The following is a 22,500-nucleotide window of genomic DNA, read 5'->3' as shown; positions in this document are numbered from 1 at the left end:
TGATCAGAGTCCTAAGGCCAACAAAAAGATACAGCAAAATGCAGAGGTGAAAAGCAATAAGGTGGGGTTGGGACCACCTTAAGAATGCAAGGTCTAACAAAAACGAACTAAGGATAACATGAGTAAAACATCAGGTTTCTCTACAGCATTTTGTGAGACAAGTGGGCCTTCTTTTATCTTCCATAAATGCAATCCTTCCCGGACCCCTTTATTATATAGCTCTTCAAGGAAAAAATATAAGCACTTACAAAGGAGCCTCAAATACTCAAAGATGGTAGACTTCTGTAATATGGGACATATACTAAAAGCAGCACGAAAACAGAGTGCAATAGGGTCCAAAAAAACTTGAGTGACCCATGAGAGTATGCATGCAAGCCTATGGTATTCCAAACTAGAGATATACGCATGCAATTTTTGTTTTTAGGAGAGAATGTGCCTGCTGAAAAAAACCTTATTTTTAAAAAGTGCATTGCAGAATATCAGGAATTTGCTGTGGGACACCTTGAAAACTTGCATACAAATTATGTGCACACGCCTTACAGTCAGTTGTTGTGGCCGAGTGGTTAAGGCGATGGACTAGAAATCCATTGGGGTCTCCCTGCGCAGGTTCGAATCCTGCCGACAACGAGAATCTTTTTAACATCGGCTACAATTTCAGAAGTTAACCTTTAGTATTTCTTCCATGTCAGTTTTATAAATAGGTGGCTTATTTTGGTGTCACTATTGCCATATCACATATTTATTATCGCTCCCCCTTTCATATCTTTGCTATAACTCTCGTCCTTCATTAGCGCTGGTGCAAACGCTTCAAATTATTATACCCTGGCTCTCTCGGTCATACCTGTGCATGCACTTGAAACTTACTTTACCAATAAAAGAAGCAAATAGTGAAATAAAATAAAAGTGCTAGCTGGATTAGGCAAACACACTTCATAAAACTGCATTTTCTTTTCTATTCTCCCCCGTGTTACAAGCTTAACTGCTCCCTGTGTAATTTCTCTTAACCTGCTGTTCCTGGAAGAGAATTTCATCTACAAGCTCTTTCTGTGTTTTTTCCTAGTCTTTTCTTTCCCTTTTCTTAGATTTGTAACTGTTCCTTTACGTGCTCTATTTAGGCGCCATTAATCTCATTTGAGCTCCTTGTACCTGCTGCTGTTTTCTCCACACCTCATACTGTCTTTTCCCTCTTTCTCTCTTTCTCTGCGGTTGGTGGCTACTTTCCAAAGCGTCTGATGCCCCAATGTTCCTTCGTCTTGTTGTCAGACGTGAATTTGAAAAGCAACAAAATTAACAAGCCTTTACCACTCACACATGGCAGAAGTTTATACTTTAATTCAATGAGCTAAGAAAAGTGTGTTGTGGGGCCCCTACGAGCCATGGTGCTTGCTTCATCATAATTAGGCATGCAGTCATTAGCCACAGCTCTGATTATGGGTCACTGAGGTCAGTTTCAATAATTCCTCAAAAACCTAACCATGCCGTCCCCCCTAACTGTGTAGTTATCTTGCTTTACTGCTGTTTGTGTGATTAGCGGGGAGGAGCTCACGGCAGCATCCTCCCAATAAAAGTGTAGATGGACCGTTCCTTAACTCTTTCTTGCTTCACATACAGATGGCTTGAGGAGGTACAGGGGAGATGCAGGTCTAATAAACAGAATAGAATATCTGCGCCAGGTGTGTTTCTCTGCATTGGTGTCCCATCACAGGCCCACCAGTGTATGTGTGATCTTTGACTCCTGCCAGTTCACAAGCAGGCGGCCAGGAAACTGTTTCAGCCTATCAACCACTGAGGAGATAAAGCCTTTGTATAAGGAATGAGGAAGCAATGAACACATTCAGCCTATCACAGGAGTAGCCCTGAGTGTTCCGAATTATAATTTCTTCATGTCACTGTACGTTATTGAGCCCAAGTAGCTCGCCGTGATCGTATAGTGGTTAGTACTCTGCGTTGTGGCCGCAGCAACCTCGGTTCGAATCCGAGTCACAGCATTGTGGTTGGCAATGTCATGGCAGTTGGGTTTTTCCTTTACAGAATTCCCAAATGTACCAGTTGTTTTTGTAAAATGTCTATTAAAAACAGATCCTTTTCAATATTTAAACGATCTAACAACAAATTATTTAAACACACATGATTATAAGATGTAGGTATACTGTACTTACTGACATAAATTATCGTTCTTGAACATATTTGCGGTAAGGGGAGCGGAGCTCTCCTCCAGGCCAATCAGAATGCAGATGAATGCAGTTGCAGTTGAGTGACCTGTGTTGTGGCTGTCTACAGGGAATGCACATATGTAGCTGTCTCGCAGCCCAATCCAGACGTCAATCGAAGACAGGTTTCAATGCAAATAGAGCAGTAAGTGCAGAGAAATGCTCACTCTCTAAAAATGGCATTTACACAATAGTAAGATTAAATCCAACCTCACCAGTAGATAGGATTTATCAATAAATAAATAAAGCTTCTCCTCTCTGATATGGAATTACCCCCCAAAAAGTATAAGGGAATACCCAATGCTAACCTATGAGAGGGGCAGACCTCACAGTAATGAAAAATGTAATAGACTGTTTGATACTACTAGGACATACAAACTACCACAGTACATGTCTTACCTTTTACTTGCATAGCATGATGCCCCTAGGACTACCTAGGGCCTACCTTAGGGGTTACTGATATGTAATAAAATTGGAGTTTAAGGCTTGGCAAGTAGTTTTAAATGCCAAGTCGAAGTGGCAGTACACTGCAGCACAGGCACTGCAGTAGCAGGCTTGAGACAGGTTTGAAATGCTATTTCTTTGGGCGGTACAATCAGTCCCTGGGTATATGGTATACCACTTTACAAGGGGCTTTCAAGTAAATTAAATCTGTCAGTCAGGTATACTCCAATTATACACATGATTAGGGAAGAAGCACGTGCACTTCAGCACTGATTAGTAGCGATAAAGTGATCAGAGTCCTAAGGCCAACAAAAAGATACAGCAAAATGCGGAGGTGAAAAGCAATAAGGTGGGGTTGGGACCACCTTAAGAATGCAAGGTCTAACAAAAACGAACTAAGGATAACATGAGTAAAACATCAGGTTTCTTCACAGCATTTGGTGAGACAAGTGGGCCTTCTTTTATCTTCCATAAATGCAATCCTTCCCGGACCCCTTTATTATATAGCTCTTCAAGGAAAAAATATAAAGCACTTACAAAGGAGCCTCAAATACTCAAAGATGGTAGACTTCTTTAATATGGGACATATACAAAAAGCAGCACGAAAACAGAGTGCAATAGGGTCCAAAAAACTTGAGTGACCCATGAGAGTATGCATGCAAGCCTATGGTATTCCAAACTAGAGATATACGCATGCAATTTTTGTTTTTAGGAGAGAATGTGCCTGCTGAAAAAAACCTTATTTTTAAAAAGTGCATTGCAGAATATCAGGAATTTGCTGTGGGACACCTTGAAAACTTGCATACAGATTATGTGCACACACCTTGCAGTCAGTTGTTGTGGCCGAGTGGTTAAGGCGATGGACTAGAAATCCATTGGGGTCTCCCCGCGCAGGTTCGAATCCTGCCGACAACGAGAGTCTTTTTAACATCGGCTACAATTTCAGAAGTTAACCTTTAGTATTTCTTCCATGTCAGTTTTATAAATAGGTGGCTTATTTTGGTGTCACTATTGCCATATCACATATTTATTATCGCTCCCCCTTTCATATCTTTGCTATAACTCTCGTCCTTCATTAGCGCTGGTGCAAACGCTTCAAATTATTATACCCTGGCTCTCTTGGTCATACCTGTGCATGCACTTGAAACTTACTTTACCAATAAAAGAAGCAAATAGAGAAATAAAATAAAAGTGCTAGCTGGATTAGGCAAACACACTTCATAAAACTGCATTTTCTTTTCTATTCTCCCCCGTGTTACAAGCTTAACTGCTCCCTGTGTAATTTCTCTTAACCTGCTGTTCCTGGAAGAGAATTTCATCTACAAGCTCTTTCTGTGTTTTTTCCTAGTCTTTTCTTTCCCTTTTCTTAGATTTGTAACTGTTCCTTTACGTGCTCTATTTAGGCGCCATTAATCTCATTTGAGCTCCTTGTACCTGCTGCTGTTTTCTCCACACCTCATACTGTCTTTTCCCTCTTTCTCTCTTTCTCTGCGGTTGGTGGCTACTTTCCAAAGCGTCTGATGCCCCAATGTTCCTTCGTCTTGTTGTCAGACGTGAATTTGAAAAGCAACAAAATTAACAAGCCTTTACCACTCACACATGGCAGAAGTTTATACTTTAATTCAATGAGCTAAGAAAAGTGTGTTGTGGGGCACCTACGAGCCATGGTGCTTGCTTCATCATAATTAGGCATGCAGTCATTAGCCACAGCTCTGATTATGGGTCACTGAGGTCAGTTTCAATAATTCCTCAAAAACCTAACCATGCAGTCCCCCCTAACTGTGTAGTTATCTTGCTTTACTGCTGTTTGTGTGATTAGCTGGGAGGAGCTCACGGCAGCATCCTCCCAATAAAAGTGTAGATGGACCGTTCCTTAACTCTTTCTTGCTTCACATACAGATGGCTTGAGGAGGTACAGGGGAGATGCAGGTCTAATAAACAGAATAGAATATCTGCGCCAGGTGTGTTTCTCTGCATTGGTGTCCCATCACAGGCCCACCAGTGTATGTGTGATCTTTGACTCCTGCCAGTTCACAAGCAGGCGGCCAGGAAACGGTTTCAGCCTATCAACCACTGAGGAGATAAAGCCTTTGTATAAGGAATGAGGAAGCAATGAACACATTCAGCCTATCACAGGAGTAGCCCTGAGTGTTCCGAATTATAATTTCTTCATGTCACTGTACGTTATTGAGCCCAAGTAGCTCGCCGTGATCGTAAAGTGGTTAGTACTCTGCGTTGTGGCCGCAGCAACCTCGGTTCGAATCCGAGTCACGGCATTGTGGTTGGCAATGTCACGGCAGTTGGGTTTTTCCTTTACAGAATTCCCAAATGTACCAGTTGTTTTTGTAAAATGTCTATTAAAAACAGATCCTTTTCAATATTTAAACGATCTAACAACAAATTATTTAAACACACATGATTATAGATGTAGGTATACTGTACTTACTGACATAAATTATCGTTCTTGAACATATTTGCGGTAAGGGGAGCGGAGCTCTCCCCCAGGCCAATCAGAATGCAGATAAATGCAGTTGCAGTTGAGTGACCTGTGTTGTGGCTGTCTTCAGGGAATGCACATATGTAGCTGTCTCGCAGCCCAATCCAGACGTCAATCGAAGACAGGTTTCAATGCAAATAGAGCAGTAAGTGCAGAGAAATGCTCACTCTCTAAAAATGGCATTTATACAATAGTAAGATGAAATCCAACCTCACCAGTAGATAGGATTTATCAATAAATAAATAAAGCTTCTCCTCTCTGATATGGAATTACCCCCCAAAAAGTATAAGGGAATACCCAATGCTAACCTATGAGAGGGGCAGACCTCACAGTAGTGAAAAATGTAATAGACTGTTTGATACTACTAGGACATACAAACTACCACAGTACATGTCTTACCTTTTAGTTACATAGCATGATGCCCCTAGGACTACCTAGGGCCTACCTTAGGGGTTACTGATATGTAATAAAATTGGAGTTTAAGGCTTGGCAAGTAGTTTCAAATGCCAAGTCGAAGTGGCAGTACACTGCAGCACAGGCACTGCAGTAGCAGGCTTGAGACAGGTTTGAAATGCTATTTCTTTGGGAGGCACAATCAGTCCCTGGGTATATGGTATACCACTTTACAAGGGGCTTTCAAGTAAATTAAATCTGTCAGTCAGGTATACTCCAATTATACACATGATTAGGGAAGAAGCACGTGCACTTCAGCACTGATTAGTAGCGATAAAGTGATCAGAGTCCTAAGGCCAAAAAAAAGATACAGCAAAATGCGGAGGTGAAAAGCAATAAGGTGGGGTTGGGACCACCTTAAGAATGCAAGGTCTAACAAAAACGAACTAAGGATAACATGAGTAAAACATCAGGTTTCTCTACAGCATTTGGTGAGACAAGTGGGCCTTCTTTTATCTTCCATAAATGTAATCCTTCCCGGACCCCTTTATTATATAGCTCTTCAAGGAAAAAATATAAAGCACTTACAAAGGAGCCTCAAATACTCAAAGATGGTAGACTTCTGTAATATGGGACATATACTAAAAGCAGCACGAAAACAGAGTGCAATAGGGTCCAAAAAACTTGAGTGACCCATGAGAGTATGCATGCAAGCCTATGGTATTCCAAACTAGAGATATACGCATGCAATTTTTGTTTTTAAGAGAGAATGTGCCTGCTGAAAAAAACCTTATTTTTAAAAAGTGCATTGCAGAATATCAGGAATTTGCTGTGGGACACCTTGAAAACTTGCATACAGATTATGTGCACACACCTTACAGTCAGTTGTTGTGGCCGAGTGGTTAAGGCGATGGACTAGAAATCCATTGGGGTCTCCCCGCACAGGTTCGAATCCTGCCGACAACGAGAATCTTTTTAACATCGGCTACAATTTCAGAAGTTAACCTTTAGTATTTCTTCCATGTCAGTTTTATAAATAGGTGGCTTATTTTGGTGTCACTATTGCCATATCACATATTTATTATCGCTCCCCCTTTCATATCTTTGCTATAACTCTCGTCCTTCATTAGCGCTGGTGCAAACGCTTCAAATTATTATACCCTGGCTCTCTGGGTCATACCTGTGCATGCACTTGAAACTTACTTTACCATTAAAAGAAGCAAATAGAGAAATAAAATAAAAGTGCTAGCTGGATTAGGCAAACACACTTCATAAAACTGCATTTTCTTTTCTATTCTCCCCCGTGTTACAAGCTTAACTGCTCCCTGTGTAATTTCTCTTAACCTGCTGTTCCTGGAAGAGAATTTCATCTACAAGCTCTTTCTGTGTTTTTTCCTAGTCTTTTCTTTCCCTTTTCTTAGATTTGTAACTGTTCCTTTACGTGCTCTATTTAGGCGCCATTAATCTCATTTGAGCTCCTTGTACCTGCTGCTGTTTTCTCCACACCTCATACTGTCTTTTCCCTCTTTCTCTCTTTCTCTGCGGTTGGTGGCTACTTTCCAAAGCGTCTGATGCCCCAATGTTCCTTCGTCTTGTTGTCAGACGTGAATTTGAAAAGCAACAAAATCAACAAGCCTTTACCACTCACACATGGCAGAAGTTTATACTTTAATTCAATGAGCTAAGAAAAGTGTGTTGTGGGGCCCCTACGAGCCATGGTGCTTGCTTCATCATAATTAGGCATGCAGTCATTAGCCACAGCTCTGATTATGGGTCACTGAGGTCAGTTTCAATAATTCCTCAAAAACCTAACCATGCAGTCCCCCCTAACTGTGTAGTTATCTTGCTTTACTGCTGTGTGTGTGATTAGCTGGGAGGAGCTCACGGCAGCATCCTCCCAATAAAAGTGTAGATGGACCGCTCTTTAACTCTTTCTTGCTTCACATACAGATGGCTTGAGGAGGTACAGGGGAGTTGCAGGTCTAATAAACAGAATAGAATATCTGCACCAGGTGTGTTTCTCTGCATTGGTGTCCCATCACAGGCCCACCAGTGTATGTGTGATCTTTGACTCCTGCCAGTTCACAAGCAGGCGGCCAGGAAACGGTTTTAGCCTATCAACCACTGAGGAGATAAAGCCTTTGTATAAGGAATGAGGAAGCAATGAACACATTCAGCCTATCACAGGAGTAGCCCTGAGTGTTCCGAATTATAATTTCTTCATGTCACTGTACGTTATTGAGCCCAAGTAGCTCGCCGTGATCGTATAGTGGTTAGTACTCTGCGTTGTGGCCGCAGCAACCTTGGTTCGAATCCGAGTCACGGCATTGTGGTTGGCAATGTCACGGCAGTTGGGTTTTTCCTTTACAGAATTCCCAAATGTACCAGTTGTTTTTGTAAAATGTCTATTAAAAACAGATCCTTTTCAATATTTAAACGATCTAACGACAAATTATTTAAACACACATGATTATAAGATGTAGGTATACTGTACTTACTGACATAAATTATCGTTCTTGAACATATTTGCGGTAAGGGGAGCGGACCTCTCCCCCAGGCCAATCAGAATGCAGATGAATGCAGTTGCAGTTGAGTGACCTGTCTTGTGGCTGTCTACAGGGAATGCACATATGTAGCTGTCTCGCAGCCCAATCCAGACGTCAATTGAAGACAGGTTTTCATGCAAATAGAGCAGTAAGTGCAGAGAAATGCTCACTCTCTAAAAATGGCATTTATACAATAGTAAGATTAAATCCAACCTCACCAGTAGATAGGATTTATCAATAAATAAATAAAGCTTCTCATCTCTGATATGGAATTACTCCCCAAAAAGTACAAGGGAATACCCAATGCTAACCTATGAGAGGGGCAGACCTCACAGTAGTGAAAAATGTAACAGACTGTTTGATACTACTAGGACATACAAACTACCACAGTACATGTCTTACCTTTTACTTACATAGCATGATGCCCCTAGGACTACCTAGGGCCTACCTTAGGGGTTACTGATATGTAATAAAATTGAAGTTTAAGGCTTGGCAAGTAGTTTTAAATGCCAAGTCGAAGTGGCAGTACACTGCAGCACAGGCACTGCAGTAGCAGGCTTGAGACAGGGTTGAAATGCTATTTCTTTGGGCGGCACAATCAGTCCCTGGGTATATGGTATACCACTTTACAAGGGGCTTTCAAGTAAATTAAATCTGTCAGTCAGGTATACTCCAATTATACACATGATTAGGGAAGAAGCACGTGCACTTCAGCACTGATTAGTAGCGACAAAGTGATCAGAGTCCTAAGGCCAACAAAAAGATACAGCACAATGCGGAGGTGAAAAGCAATAAGGTGGGGTTGGGACCACCTTAAGAATGCAAGGTCTGGGGAGGAGCCTAGCCTAAATCCGAGATGGCCGCCTGATCCCTCTGCTCCGCCGATCCCTCCGCTTTTCTCCCGGCCCGTGATTTCTCCTGCTGTCCATCCTGTCTTCAAACTGCATTCTCGGGACCGGGAGACGATTTGGCATCCAGCGGTGTGCTTCCCTGCTCGTTCCGTGAAGCAGAAGTACCGGGACGCCCTTGTCTCCCCCTCGGCGCTGGCGGCAGAGGGAAGTTTCCTTTGTTCTCGACATGGCCGGCCATGTTTGCACTTTTTACGGATCTTGCCACGGAGACGATCTGACCGGCGGGGAAAAGTTGCGGCGCTGTGTTTACCGCTGCGGGGCTCAGCTTAGCCTCGATTGATCTTGCGCCTTGATACTGTTGGGGTCGGCAGTGCAACAGTGTATCTGCGCCTTGGTTCATGCTTGGCGCTGCTGGCTCGCTACTCTCCGACGGCGAAGGGGTGGAAGCCATACTGCTGACTGTGCCCCTTGCTCCTGTGATTCCTCCGGGCTGCTGCCGGAGAGATGCCCTGCTGTTCCTGCTGTATTGGCGCCGTGCGTGGCACCGGAGTGGCGTGTGCTGCTTCTGTGCTCCCTGAAAACACACATCCTGTACCCGGACTGGACGTCTACCTAGATGGGAGAGACGGTGGTGACCGGCCTCGAGAGCTGCGACCCTGTTACGAGCCCTGTGTGCAGAGACCTGCTGCCCGGTACACCTCTGCGTTACCATTTAGTGTAGGAGACATCATGCGGGCATTGAGCTCTTTCCGATCTGAAATGCTGGACAATGCCCGGGACTTAATTGATCGCCTTGATGTTAATGCTTCCTATGCTACTCCGGTGGTCTTTGATGGCGCCCGTCTGCAGGACACTTCTCCACATCCTGACCCCGATCACAGTGGGGAGCCTACCCAGTTGTGTCCAGATAACCTGGGAGTGAGTGAGACTGGTGATGTTCCGGCGCGGATTGACATGAAGGAGCGGCTACCTGTGGACGAGGGTCCTGAGGTGTGGCTGGTGAGCCGTCCTCGGACGCCATGTTTGGTTCTTCCTTTGTGTTCGGCTGGTGTCGATTGCAAATTTCTCCTGAGGCGGATGACTTTGTTTTGGCAGACTGATTTGAGTGCTCTGAACCAACGTGGGGTCCCCCTTCCTATCATCGTTGCTCGCAGGACTTTGGTGTGGACATGCTCTGATGGGCGGCGTTATACCCTGCCGGGATCGCTCCGTCTATCTCTCCAGTTCAATATGGCCACTGTACAACCGGACCACGTCGGTGCCCCAGATCGCAGGGCCAGGGCTGAAGATGCTCTTACTATCCTGATTTGCGGCAGAGTGTACTGTCGGGGTTGCAGGACATAAACTGTGGAGTTGGTTACTTGTGTTTCTCTATGGTTCGGGGTTCCGGGAATGGGTGGCCGAGGGTTCACAAGCTGGTTGTTTCTTTGATTGATCCTAGCTGTTGGGGTGGAGGTTCGGTGCGGGTTGGGGGGTCAGAGATTAAGTGGTATTGGCCCTCCTCCGGTCTTAGATGTTCTATGGGAGGTTTGGATTAGGATACTCTTTTCTTCCTCCCTTTATTTCAGGTATTACTGTATTTCTTTTTCTTTCTCTTCTCTCTTTTCTTGTCCTATATTTCGGGTTTATTGGGCGACAGACACACTGCTGGGGGGGGGGGGATAGGCCGTAGCCTCTGCATGCGTGTAGGGTGGGGGGTTGGGGGTTGGGTTTTTAGTTTGTTTCAGTTTCTATGGTGCCTTGTTTCTCTTCGTTTCTTTTCGTCTTCTTTATTCTATCTTGGGTCCGTGTTTGGGAATGCTAGTGGGCGGGTAGCGGTGGACATTGTCTACTATGTTGGATCTGATACCCTGTTGCAAATACTTTGAGCCGCCATTCCGCCTGGGGGGACTTGACTTTTAGTTTGTTGCCTAGGTGGTGAATTTGTCGCTACTGTCACGCTGTACCTGCACGGACTCCGCCTTTTTAGTATATAGTTTATGTTTTAAAATGCAAATTGGGAATGTCGAACTTAATAGTTGCAACAAAAACATTGAAAATTAACCTTCATTGCTCCTGGGACATGGTATCACGATGGTCTACAGTGTAACCTTTAAATGCCTGCCTATGTATAATGTGATACTGTGTCGCCGTATTGCGTGCTCTGGTGCTTCAACAGTATTCGTGGCCGGCCTGATGGTTGTAGGCCCGTACTTGTTCTGTTCTTAATGCACAATAAAGGTTTTCAAAAATTAAAAAAAAAAAAAAAAAGAATGCAAGGTCTAACAAAAACGAACTAAGGATAACATGAGTAAAACATCAGGTTTCTCTACAGCATTTGGTGAGACAAGTGGGCCTTCTTTTATCTTCCATAAATGCAATCCTTCCCGGACCCCTTTATTATATAGCTCTTCAAGGAAAAAATATAAAGCACTTACAAAGGAGCCTCAAATACTCAAAGATGGTAGACTTCTGTAATATGGGCCATATACTAAAAGCAGCACGAAAACAGAGTGCAATAGGGTCCAAAAAACTTGAGTGACCCATTAGAGTATGCATGCAAGCCTATGGTATTCCAAACTAGAGATATACGCATGCAATTTTTGTTTTTAGGAGAGAATGTGCCTGCTGAAAAAAACATTATTTTTAAAAAGTGCATTGCAGAATATCAGGAATTTGCTGTGGGACACCTTGAAAACTTGCATACAGATTATGTGCACACACCTTACAGTCAGTTGTTGTGGCCGTGTGGTTTAGGCGATGGACTAGAAATCCATTGGGGTCTCCACGCGCAGGTTCGAATCCTGCCGACAACGAGAATCTTTTTAACATCGGCAACAATTTCAGAAGTTAACCTTTAGTATTTCTTCCATGTCAGTTTTATAAATAGGTGGCTTATTTTGGTGTCACTATTGCCATATCACATATTTATTATCGCTCCCCCTTTCATATCTTTGCTATAACTCTCGTGCTTCATTAGCGCTGGTGCAAACGCTTCAAATTATTATACCCTGGCTCTCTCGGTCATACCTGTGCATGCACTTGAAACTTACTTTACCAATAAAAGAAGCAAATAGAGAAATAAAATAAAAGTGCTAGATGGATTAGGCAAACACACTTCATAAAACTGCATTTTCTTTTCTATTCTCCCCCGTGTTACAAGCTTAACTGCTCCCTGTGTAATTTCTCTTAACCTGCTGTTCCTGGAAGAGAATTTCATCTACAAGCTCTTTCTGTGTTTTTTCCTAGTCTTTTCTTTCCCTTTTCTTAGATTTGTAACTGTTCCTTTACGTGCTCTATTTAGGCGCCATTAATCTCATTTGAGCTCCTTGTACCTGCTGCTGTTTTCTCCACACCTCATACTGTCTTTTCCCTCTTTCTCTCTTTCTCTGCGGTTGGTGGCTACTTTCCAAAGCGTCTGATGCCCCAATGTTCCTTCGTCTTGTTGTCAGACGTGAATTTGAAAAGCAACAAAATTAACAAGCCTTTACCACTCACACATGGCAGAAGTTTATACTTTAATTCAATGAGCTAAGAAAAGAAGGCCACTCCTGGCTCAGCATTAGAAGTAGTGGCAAGATGGCCGCCAGGCTGCTGTAGAGTGCAGTCGCACTTATCCCTTCTCCTGGATCCAAGGAGTAAATGGCTGGAGATGGACTAAAGCATGCTGATTTTGCAGAATATACTCTGGACGGAAAGCGGAGCTAGCATTAAGATATTGCAAAAGGCGCTTACAACATGGGGGTGCTATTGCCGTGAGCGCTTTAAAAAGCAAGTTAAAAAGGTGATTGTGGATAGCATCTGTATAGCCTTAAGGATGTCGCAGCGCTCGGGTGCCATACCAAAGGTCACGCTGAGTAAACGCACAACAACTACAGTCACAAGCGGCCTCTCCCAGAAAGCACAGCTCAAGAAGAACGAGAGACCTGCTAAGGACAAAGACAAAGAAAAGGCTGACTCTAAAGCGGAGAGTAAAACAGCCTCGCAAGCAGCACAATCGGAGACTCCTGGAGGTAAAGCGCAGACACAACAAAGGCGCTCACACTCTGAAAGCGGAACAGCGAAGCAAGCGATTACTATACCTGCCGCTGGCAAGGATCGGCGGCAACCCACTGTGGCAGAGACTTTCGCTGGAAGGAATCAACAGCTAACCCCGGTCGCTGGAGGCGGCCCGGATCCAGACTCGGTCCCAAACACGAAGCAAAACGCGGAAAATCTCCTCGTTGACCGCGAGGACGCAAGCACGGCGGTTGCTAAGCAACCAGAGCCTGAAACGCTCACGCCTCTAGCGGGAGACGCAGAGGGGCTGGAGAGCACAGCGGAGATGGTCGAGGCTGCTGTTGAGGACGCCAGCACGAACAGTGAGATTAATGCAGGCGGTGAAACAGGACTGAAGACGACGGATAACGCAAGTAAGTCCAGTAATACACAAGCAAAAGAAAAATTGGAAACAATTAACACTAACACTGCCCAAATGCTTGAAGCCTTAAATGAAGTTAATTTAGCGCCAACACCCGTGGATAGCAGTATAATGGTACAATCTACTTGGGGCAGTATGAAAAGTATTCAAAGCCACACAACAATGGGGTTGAAAGGAAGGAGAGTATGCTCCCCGGAGAGGGAAAAGTTTTACTCTGTGACTGAGGGGTCAGACTCTTCATTGCTGGGATCAGAGGAAGAGGATTCTAACACAGACCTATCATCTGGGACAGAGTCGGAAAGATCCCTCTCTAGTGAGCACAGAAACAGGGAAACACAAAAAAGAAGAAGAAGAACAATGATAAGACGTGACAGGGAAATGGACAGAGCAGCAACAAGTATAAACAGGAAGCTATTATGGGACTATGGTAGTGCTTCAAAAATTTACCAGGATCAAGATCTGGGAGTGGCACCCGAGAGCTATCCTGTAAATACCCCTAATGAGTTGAATGATAATCCTCCTCAAGCAACTTTAGATGGGATGTTCTCTATGCTGAAGCAAATGCATTTAGAGGCTCGCTTAGAGAGCAGACGAGCAAGGCAGGATACAAAGAAAATACAAGCGAGCATCAGGAAAATGAACAGAAAATACCAGGAAGTTGAAACTAGAGTGGAACAAGTAGAAGAAAGAACTGGGAAGCTGGAGGATGAGGTCACAGACTGGCAGAATGCAAGAACAGAACAAGGGAAGGTGATCGAAGACTTGCAGTGGAAGCTGGAAGATTTCGAGAATCGGCAAAGAAGGAACAACCTACGCTTTCTAGGCATAGAGGAAGGACTGGAAGGGAAGGACCCAAGGGGGTTTATGGTTAAACTGTTAAAAGAGGCATACCCAGAGGCGCAGTGGCAGTGGGAAGTTGAAGTGCAGAGAGCACATAGATTTCCGTTAGTGCAGAAGGGGGGCAGAGGCGGTAAACAAAACAACAGTAATCAGAATGGATTGCCTAGGGCAATGCTGGTCTTTTTTGGAAACTTTCTAGCTAGGCAGGAAATCTTTGAGACTGCAAGACCAGAGAAGAAAAAATCAGTTGAAGGGATTACTTTTTTTACGAGGCCCGACTTCTGCCACACCACTGTGGAAAGGAGGTGGAAGCTGAGACAGCTTATCACTCCTTTTCAACGACAGGGCTCAGAAGCATACTTGATGTATCCATCTAAATTAAAAGTGGTCACAAGGGGCCGCATCAGAATGTTTTTCTCGGAAGTAAAGGCAGGAGAATACTTAGCAGAGATTACAGAGCTTCAGAAAAGCAGGAAGAGTAAGGAATCAGAACCAGCATAGGTTAAATTAGGAAAATATTAGCCATATTGTATATTGGTGTATGGTTAGCTAGGGTGGGAGAAGGAAAGCGACACTACAGCAGCACGCAGCCACACATAGGTCAAGATTGACCTATTTGCCTGTGACAGGGGGGGGGGGGCTAGCAAGGGGAGGGGGGAGGGGGAGCGGGAAGAGGGTGGTAAAGAGAGAAGGTTTTTTACAGCACAAAATAAAATGGTATGTAGTAACACAAAGGTGGTAGGAAAATATTTAGAGGATTTGTTTTTTGGTCTTTTTTATAAAAGCAGATGGCAGTAAGAATCACTACAATGAATATATGCGGGCTAAATGATGGGGGCAAAAGACAGAAAGTAGCAGCTATGTGCAGAATGTTAAAATTGGACATCGTATGTCTGCAGGAAACACATGTGAGGGGGAAGGATAGGTACCTTATGGACCAGCTAGGGTTCGATGTTTTAGCACACACGCACCAAGATACTAAAACAAAAGGAGTGGCCATATTGGCGAAGAAAGGCTTGATGAAAGTAGTAAGAAAGAAGGAAGACGTGGATGGTAGATGGGTGATGATAGAAGGAGAAATAGCCGGTAGCCGCTACACAATTGTTTCTGTATATGGTTCCAATGAAGATGAACCTGATATATTTGATTATCTAGATACCGAATTGCCGCTATGGACTGAACCTATAATTGTGTGTGGAGATTTCAATGTCAATGGGTTATCAGGGTTGGGTATGAGGGGAGGGGGGATGAAGGGTGAGCGAAAGAAGAGAGTAAGAAAAGCCATTGCCAATCTAATGAATAATAATGCGTTGGTAGATGTTTGGGCGGCATTCAATCCTATAGGGACAGGGAGTACTTTTTATTCGGCCCCTCATAAATGTATAGCGAGGTTAGACTACTTCTTAGCCACCAGTCCATTAGTATCAGAACTGAAAATAGAAATATTACCTCGAGTCTCCTCAGATCACAATCCATTGGTGTTGACTATCCCCCGGAACTATAATACTGGCCACAAAGAGTACTGCTGGACATTTGAAAGAGGGCTGCTCAGAGAAGATGAATATGTTAGCAGATTGAAGGTATGGATTACGCAGTTCTGGGAGGTAAACAGAGGTACGGCAACCGCAGGCATGGTCTGGGATGCATTCAAAGCAGGGATAAGGGGGGAGACGCTGGCTTATACCCTGTATCGGAGTAAAAAGGAGAAAATGGAGCTAGACAGTAGGTTACAAGATTTAAGGAATCTAGAACAACAGCTTATTCAGCACGTTATAAATCAAGAACCTCTTGAGCAGGTCTTACTAGAAATAGAACTGAAGAAGGCAGAAACTGGGGAAAGATTAGCTAATAAAGCCGCGGCTAATTATTTGGCAAAAAAAGAAAAATGCTACGAGTTCAACGAGAGAGTTGGACATATGCTCGCAGTGCGTACCAGGCAAGACCTGGCAGCCGGGGAAATTAAAGAAATTAAGAGTAAATGCGGGAAGGTTGTAACCAAGGTGGAAGAGGTGAGGGAGGTGTTTAGAGAGTTTTACTCTGATTTGTATGATCAAGACGTGAGTAGCAACGGAAATGAGATAGAGGACTATTTGGCTGGTATCCCACACAAGGAATTGTCCTTGGAAGATAAAGAGACTCTAGAGGCTCCACTAATGTTGAGCGAATTACATAACGCAGTTTCAAAACTCCCTTCGGGGAAGGCCGCAGGACCCGACCAGATACCAGCAGAATTTTATAGGACATTTTGGGATGCACTAGGGATATACATGTTGGAAACTTTAAGGTACGCACAGAAAGGGGAGAATATACCACAGTCATGGGCTGGGGCAAGTATAGTAGTTATTTTGAAGAAGAATAAATCACATTTGGATCCTGGCTCTTATAGGCCGATCACGCTTATGAACGCAGATGCAAAAATATACTCCAAGGCTTTATCACAAAGACTCAGTAGAGTAATCGAGGGGTTGGTATATACAACACAGCATGGTTTCATACCAGGTAAAGGGACTACAGAACATACAAGGAGAATGATCACCATATTGGATGCCGCGGGAGCTGCAGGAGACCCTGCCTCTGCCGTCTTTTTAGATGCAGAGAAAGCCTTCGACAGGGTCTCCTGGTGCTATCTGTGGAAAGCCTTGGAGTGGTTCGGGATTGGCACAGGTTATATACAGGCTATAAAGGTGTTATATGCAGCTCCATCAGCTAAAGTGAGGATCAATAGGGGGTATACAGAGGATATACATATAAAGCGTGGCACAAGACAGGGTTGCCCGGCTTCACCACTGTTATTCGCCCTATATCTAGACCCCTTTTTACGGAGGTTAGAAGGAAACCTGAATATTCTCCCGATTGGTCTACATGGCTATGCATATAAGACACTTGCATATGCAGATGACGTGGCAGTGGTCACACCGGATCCAGGGTTAGCCATTATTGAAATTGAACAGGAGGCTTCACTTTTTGGTACATTTTCAGGGTATTCACTAAATAAAGGAAAAACACAAATAATTAAAAATAGTTGGGTAAACTATCAGGATATAAGAATAGCACCGGAAGTCACGTATCTAGGGGTGAAGATTACGTCCGAGTTAGATAATTTAGTTGAAATCAATATGAGACCACTGTTGGAGAAAATTAAAACAAACACAGAAAGAATGAATAATTTGCATTTGACTTTAATGGGGCGAATAAATGTCATTAAAATGATAACATTCCCGAAAGTGCTGTTTCTACTTAGATCTATACCTCTATATTTTGAAAATGTTTGGTTTAGCAAATTAGAAACTATTTTGAATAAATTCATTTGGGTGAAAGGGAAAACAAGAAGAGCATATAGACACTTGACGGTAGATAGGGAAAAAGGGGGCTGGGGAGCTCCAGACTTCAGGCTCTATTATTGGGCTGCAGTATTACAGTACAGTAGGGTGTTAATAGGAGGAGGAGGAGGTCGGGACCAACTAACGGATAGAGAGGTGGGTTTACCTAATGTGTATGCTGTACTGCTGGGGGAGGAAGCTGAGAATGGGTTGTTCAACACTACTGATTTCACGTATTTTAAACATACGAGATTTAAGACGTTGAATGCAGTGTATAGGGTGTGGAAAGGAGTGGCTAAAAAATTGGGGCTAGGCAGATTTAATATCTATACAAGATTGTACACAAATAACTCACTTCCGAGGGAGATCTTTAAAGATGTCACTATGCTTGGTTGGTATAATAAAGGCATAATGCAGATAGGGGATTTACTGGATGAGCAGGGTAACATCACACAGTTTGGAGTACTCAAAGCGAAATTTGGGCTAGAGCACAACAGTTTCTACAAATACCTACAAGTGAGGAGTTTTCTAATACAGAAACAAGGTGGTCCGCTGGGAATGCGGCAGTGCAAAATTATGGATTATATAAAAATAACCACCAAATGTACAATAAGATACCTCTATGCAGAACTGAAAGGAACTAAGTCAGATGAAAGGGCAAAATTTGCACAAAAATGGAGGGAAAAACTGGGGTCAGGCTTAGAAATCTTTCAGGAGTCACTAGATCTGGGTAGAACGGTGCTTTGCTCAGCAACCCTCCAATCGCAACACTACAAAACAGTATTTTCACTCTACCATACACCGGCTAGAATTGCCCAGTGGGGCGGAACAACAGGAATAACTTGCCCACGATGTAATGCGAGCGGAGCAGACATTGTACATATGTTTTCGCAGTGCCCACAATTATTTACTTTAAAAATGGCGATTGAAGAATTCTTTGATAAAACGCTCAGGATCAAGATTAAGCTACTAGATGAATTAATCATTTTAGGGGTGGTCGATATGATGGAAGCCATGCCAGTAGAGTTTATTTTTGTTTCAATAGCAGTATTCCGCATTTGTATAGCAAGGAATTGGCTGAATAAGGCTCCTCCGATATTTGCAGACTGGATTGCTAGCCTCCTTACTATATATAACTTAGAAAAGGCAATATACGACAGGAAAGGTAAAAGGGCCAAGGCCTTAGGCAAAAAAATATGGCAACCAATCACGACATGGAAGACTAGCAGGATAAATCCAGAATAGTGAAACAGAAGCTTGATTTGATTTGTATTAGAGGATGATTTTTTTTGATTTGTGATATCTGCTTATGATATGAAAATTTGTATAAAACAGCGAAATGTATATGAACTATATAACCACCTGAGAAATTGGTATGTGCTGTAATACATATGTTGGAATATGTCGGAAAATTCTGAAAAATTAATAAATATGTTTAAAAAAAAAAAAAAGATTTGTAACTGTTCCTTTACGTGCTCTATTTAGGCGCCATTAATCTCATTTGAGCTCCTTGTACCTGCTGCTGTTTTCTCCACACCTCATACTGTCTTTTCCCTCTTTCTCTCTTTCTCTGCAGTTGGTGGCTACTTTCCAAAGCGTCTGATGCCCCAATGTTCCTTCGTCTTGTTGTCAGACGTGAATTTGAAAAGCAACAAAATTAACGAGCCTTTACCACTCACACATGGCAGAAGTTTATACTTTAATTCAATGAGCTAAGAAAAGTGTGTTGTGGGGCCCCTACGAGCCATGGTGCTTGCTTCATCATAATTAGGCATGCAGTCATTAGCCACAGCTCTGATTATGGGTCACTGAGGTCAGTTTCAATAATTCCTCAAAAACCTAACCATGCAGTCCCCCCTAACTGTGTAGTTATCTTGCTTTACTGCTGTTTGTGTGATTAGCTGGGAGGAGCTCACGGCAGCATCCTCCCAATAAAAGTGTAGATGGACCGTTCCTTAACTCTTTCTTGCTTCACATACAGATGGCTTGAGGAGGTACAGGGGAGATGCAGGTCTAATAAACAGAATAAAATATCTGCGCCAGGTGTGTTTCTCTGCATTGGTGTCCCATCACAGGCCCACCAGTGTATGTGTGATCTTTGACTCCTGCCAGTTCACAAGCAGGCGGCCAGGAAATGGTTTCAGCCTATCAACCACTGAGGAGATAAAGCCTTTGTATAAGGAATGAGGAACCAATGAACACATTCAGCCTATCACAGGAGTAGCCCTGAGTGTTCCGAATTATAATTTCTTCATGTCACTGTACGTTATTGAGCCCAAGTAGCTCGCCGTGATCGTATAGTGGTTAGTACTCTGCGTTGTGGCCGCAGCAACCTCGGTTCGAATCCAAGTCACGGCATTGTGGTTGGCAATGTCACGGCAGTTGCGTTTTTCCTTTACAGAATTCCCAAATGTACCAGTTGTTTTTGTAAAATGTCTATTAAAAACAGATCCTTTTCAATATTTAAACGATCTAATGACAAATTATTTAAACACACATGATTATAAGATGTAGGTATACTGTACTTACTGACATAAATTATCGTTCTTGAACATATTTGCGGTAAGGGGAGCGGAGCTCTCCCCCAGGCCAATCAGAATGCAGATGAATGCAGTTGCAGTTGAGTGACCTGTGTTGTGGCTGTCTACAGGTAATGCACATATGTATCTGTCTCGCAGCCCAATCCAGACGTCAATTGAAGACAGGTTTCAATGCAAATAGAGCAGTAAGTGCAGAGAAATGCTCACTCTCTAAAAATGGCATTTATACAATAGTAAGATTAAATCCAACCTCACCAGTAGATAGGATTTATCAATTAATAAATAAAGCTTCTCCTCTCTGATATGGAATTACCCCCCAAAAAGTATAAGGGAATACCCAATGCTAACCTATGAGAGGGGCAGACCTCACAGTAGTGAAAAATGTAATAGACTGTTTGATACTACTAGGACATACAAACTACCACAGTACATGTCTTACCTTTTACTTACATAGCATGATGCTCCTAGGACTACCTAGGGCCTACCTTAGGGGTTACTGATATGTAATAAAATTGAAGTTTAAGGCTTGGCAAGTAGTTTTAAATGCCAAGTCGAAGTGGCAGTACACTGCAGCACAGGCACTGCAGTAGCAGGCTTGAGACAGGTTTGAAATGCTATTTCTTTGGGCGGCAAAATCAGTCCCTGGGTATATGGAATACCACTTTACAAGGGGCTTTCAAGTAAATTAAATCTGTCAGTCAGGTATACTCCAATTATACACATGATTAGGGAAGAAGCACGTGCACTTCAGCACTGATTAGTAGCAATAAAGTGATCAGAGTCCTAAGGCCAACAAAAAGATACAGCAAAATGCGGAGGTGAAAAGCAATAAGGTGGGGTTGGGACCACCTTAAGAATGCAAGGTCTAAAAAAAACGAACTAAGGATAACATGAGTAAAACATCAGGTTTCTCTACAGCATTTGGTGAGACAAGTGGGCCTTCTTTTATCTTCCATAAATGCAATCTTTCCCGGACCCCTTTATTATATAGCTCTTCAAGGAAAAAATATAAAGCACTTACCAAGGAGCCTCAAATACTCAAAGATGGTAGACTTCTGTAATATGGGCCATATACTAAAAGCAGCACGAAAACAGAGTGCAATAGGGTCCAAAAAACTTGAGTGACCCATGAGAGTATGCATGCAAGCCTATGGTATTCCAAACTAGAGATATACGCATGCAAATTTTGTTTTTAGGAGAGAATGTGCCTGCTGAAAAAACATTATTTTTAAAAAGTGCATTGCAGAATATCAGGAATTTGCTGTGGGACACCTTGAAAACTTGCATACAGATTATGTGCACACACCTTACAGTCAGTTGTTGTGGCCGTGTGGTTAAGGCGATGGACTAGAAATCCATTGGGGTCTCCCCGCGCAGGTTCGAATCCTGCCGACAACGAGAATCTTTTTAACATCGGCTACAATTTCAGAAGTTAACCTTTAGTATTTCTTCCATGTCAGTTTTATAAATAGGTGGCTTATTTTGGTGTCACTATTGCCATATCACATATTTATTATCGCTCCCCCTTTCATATCTTTGCTATAACTCTCGTCCTTCATTAGCGCTGGTGCAAACGCTTCAAATTATTATACCCTGGCTCTCTCGGTCATACCTGTGCATGCACTTGAAACTTACTTTACCAATAAAAGAAGCAAATAGAGAAATAAAATAAAAGTGCTAGCTGAATTAGGCAAAAACACTTCATAAAACTGCATTTTCTTTTCTATTCTCCCCCGTGTTTCAAGCTTAACTGCTCCCTGTGTAATTTCTCTTAACCTGCTGTTCCTGGAAGAGAATTTCATCTACAAGCTCTTTCTGTGTTTTCTCCTAGTCTTTTCTTTCCCTTTTCTTAGATTTGTAACTGTTCCTTTATGTGCTCTATTTAGGCGCCATTAATCTCATTTGAGCTCCTTGTACCTGCTGCTGTTTTCTCCACACCTCATACTGTCTTTTCCCTCTTTCTCTCTTTCTCTGCGGTTGGTGGCTACTTTCCAAAGTGTCTGATGCCCCATTGTTCCTTCGTCTTGTTGTCAGACGTGAATTTGAAAAGCAACAAAATTAACGAGCCTTTACCACTCACACATGGCAGAAGTTTATACTTTAATTCAATGAGCTAAGAAAAGTGTGTTGTGGGGCCCCTACGAGCCATGGTGCTTGCTTCATCATAATTAGGCCTGCAGTCATTAGCCACAGCTCTGATTATGGGTCACTGAGGTCAGTTTCAATAATTCCTCAAAAACCTAACCATGCAGTCCCCCCTAACTGTGTAGTTATCTTGCTTTACTGCTGTTTGTGTGATTAGCTGGGAGGAGCTCACGGCAGCATCCTCCCAATAAAAGTGTAGATGGACCGTTCCTTAACTCTTTCTTGCTTCACATACAGATGGCTTGAGGAGGTACAGGGGAGATGCAGGTCTAATAAACAGAATAGAATATCTGCACCAGGTGTGTTTCTCTGCAT

The 22,500-nt window shown here is 43.1% G+C and overlaps 4 non-coding genes across 4 annotated transcripts; all 4 read left to right on the top strand.

Annotated features, from left to right (window-relative positions):
• Positions 1-545: 545 nt before the first annotated feature.
• Positions 546-627, top strand: TRNAS-AGA (transfer RNA serine (anticodon AGA)). The gene has a single exon. It is a non-coding gene; the product is annotated as a tRNA-Ser (tRNA).
• A 2,860-nt stretch (positions 628-3,487) lies between these two features.
• On the top strand, positions 3,488-3,569 carry TRNAS-AGA (transfer RNA serine (anticodon AGA)). The gene has a single exon. It is a non-coding gene; the product is annotated as a tRNA-Ser (tRNA).
• Positions 3,570-6,428: 2,859 nt separating this feature from the next.
• Positions 6,429-6,510, top strand: TRNAS-AGA (transfer RNA serine (anticodon AGA)). Its single transcript has one exon. It is a non-coding gene; the product is annotated as a tRNA-Ser (tRNA).
• A 1,289-nt stretch (positions 6,511-7,799) lies between these two features.
• TRNAH-GUG (transfer RNA histidin (anticodon GUG)) lies at positions 7,800-7,871 on the top strand. Its single transcript has one exon. It is a non-coding gene; the product is annotated as a tRNA-His (tRNA).
• Positions 7,872-22,500: the final 14,629 nt, after the last annotated feature.

The sequence above is a fragment of the Lissotriton vulgaris genome, chromosome 1_1 (genome assembly GCF_964263255.1).
Source record: "Lissotriton vulgaris chromosome 1_1, aLisVul1.2, whole genome shotgun sequence".
Taxonomy (NCBI): domain Eukaryota; kingdom Metazoa; phylum Chordata; class Amphibia; order Caudata; family Salamandridae; genus Lissotriton; species Lissotriton vulgaris.
This window is presented reverse-complemented; position numbering and strand designations above follow the sequence as displayed.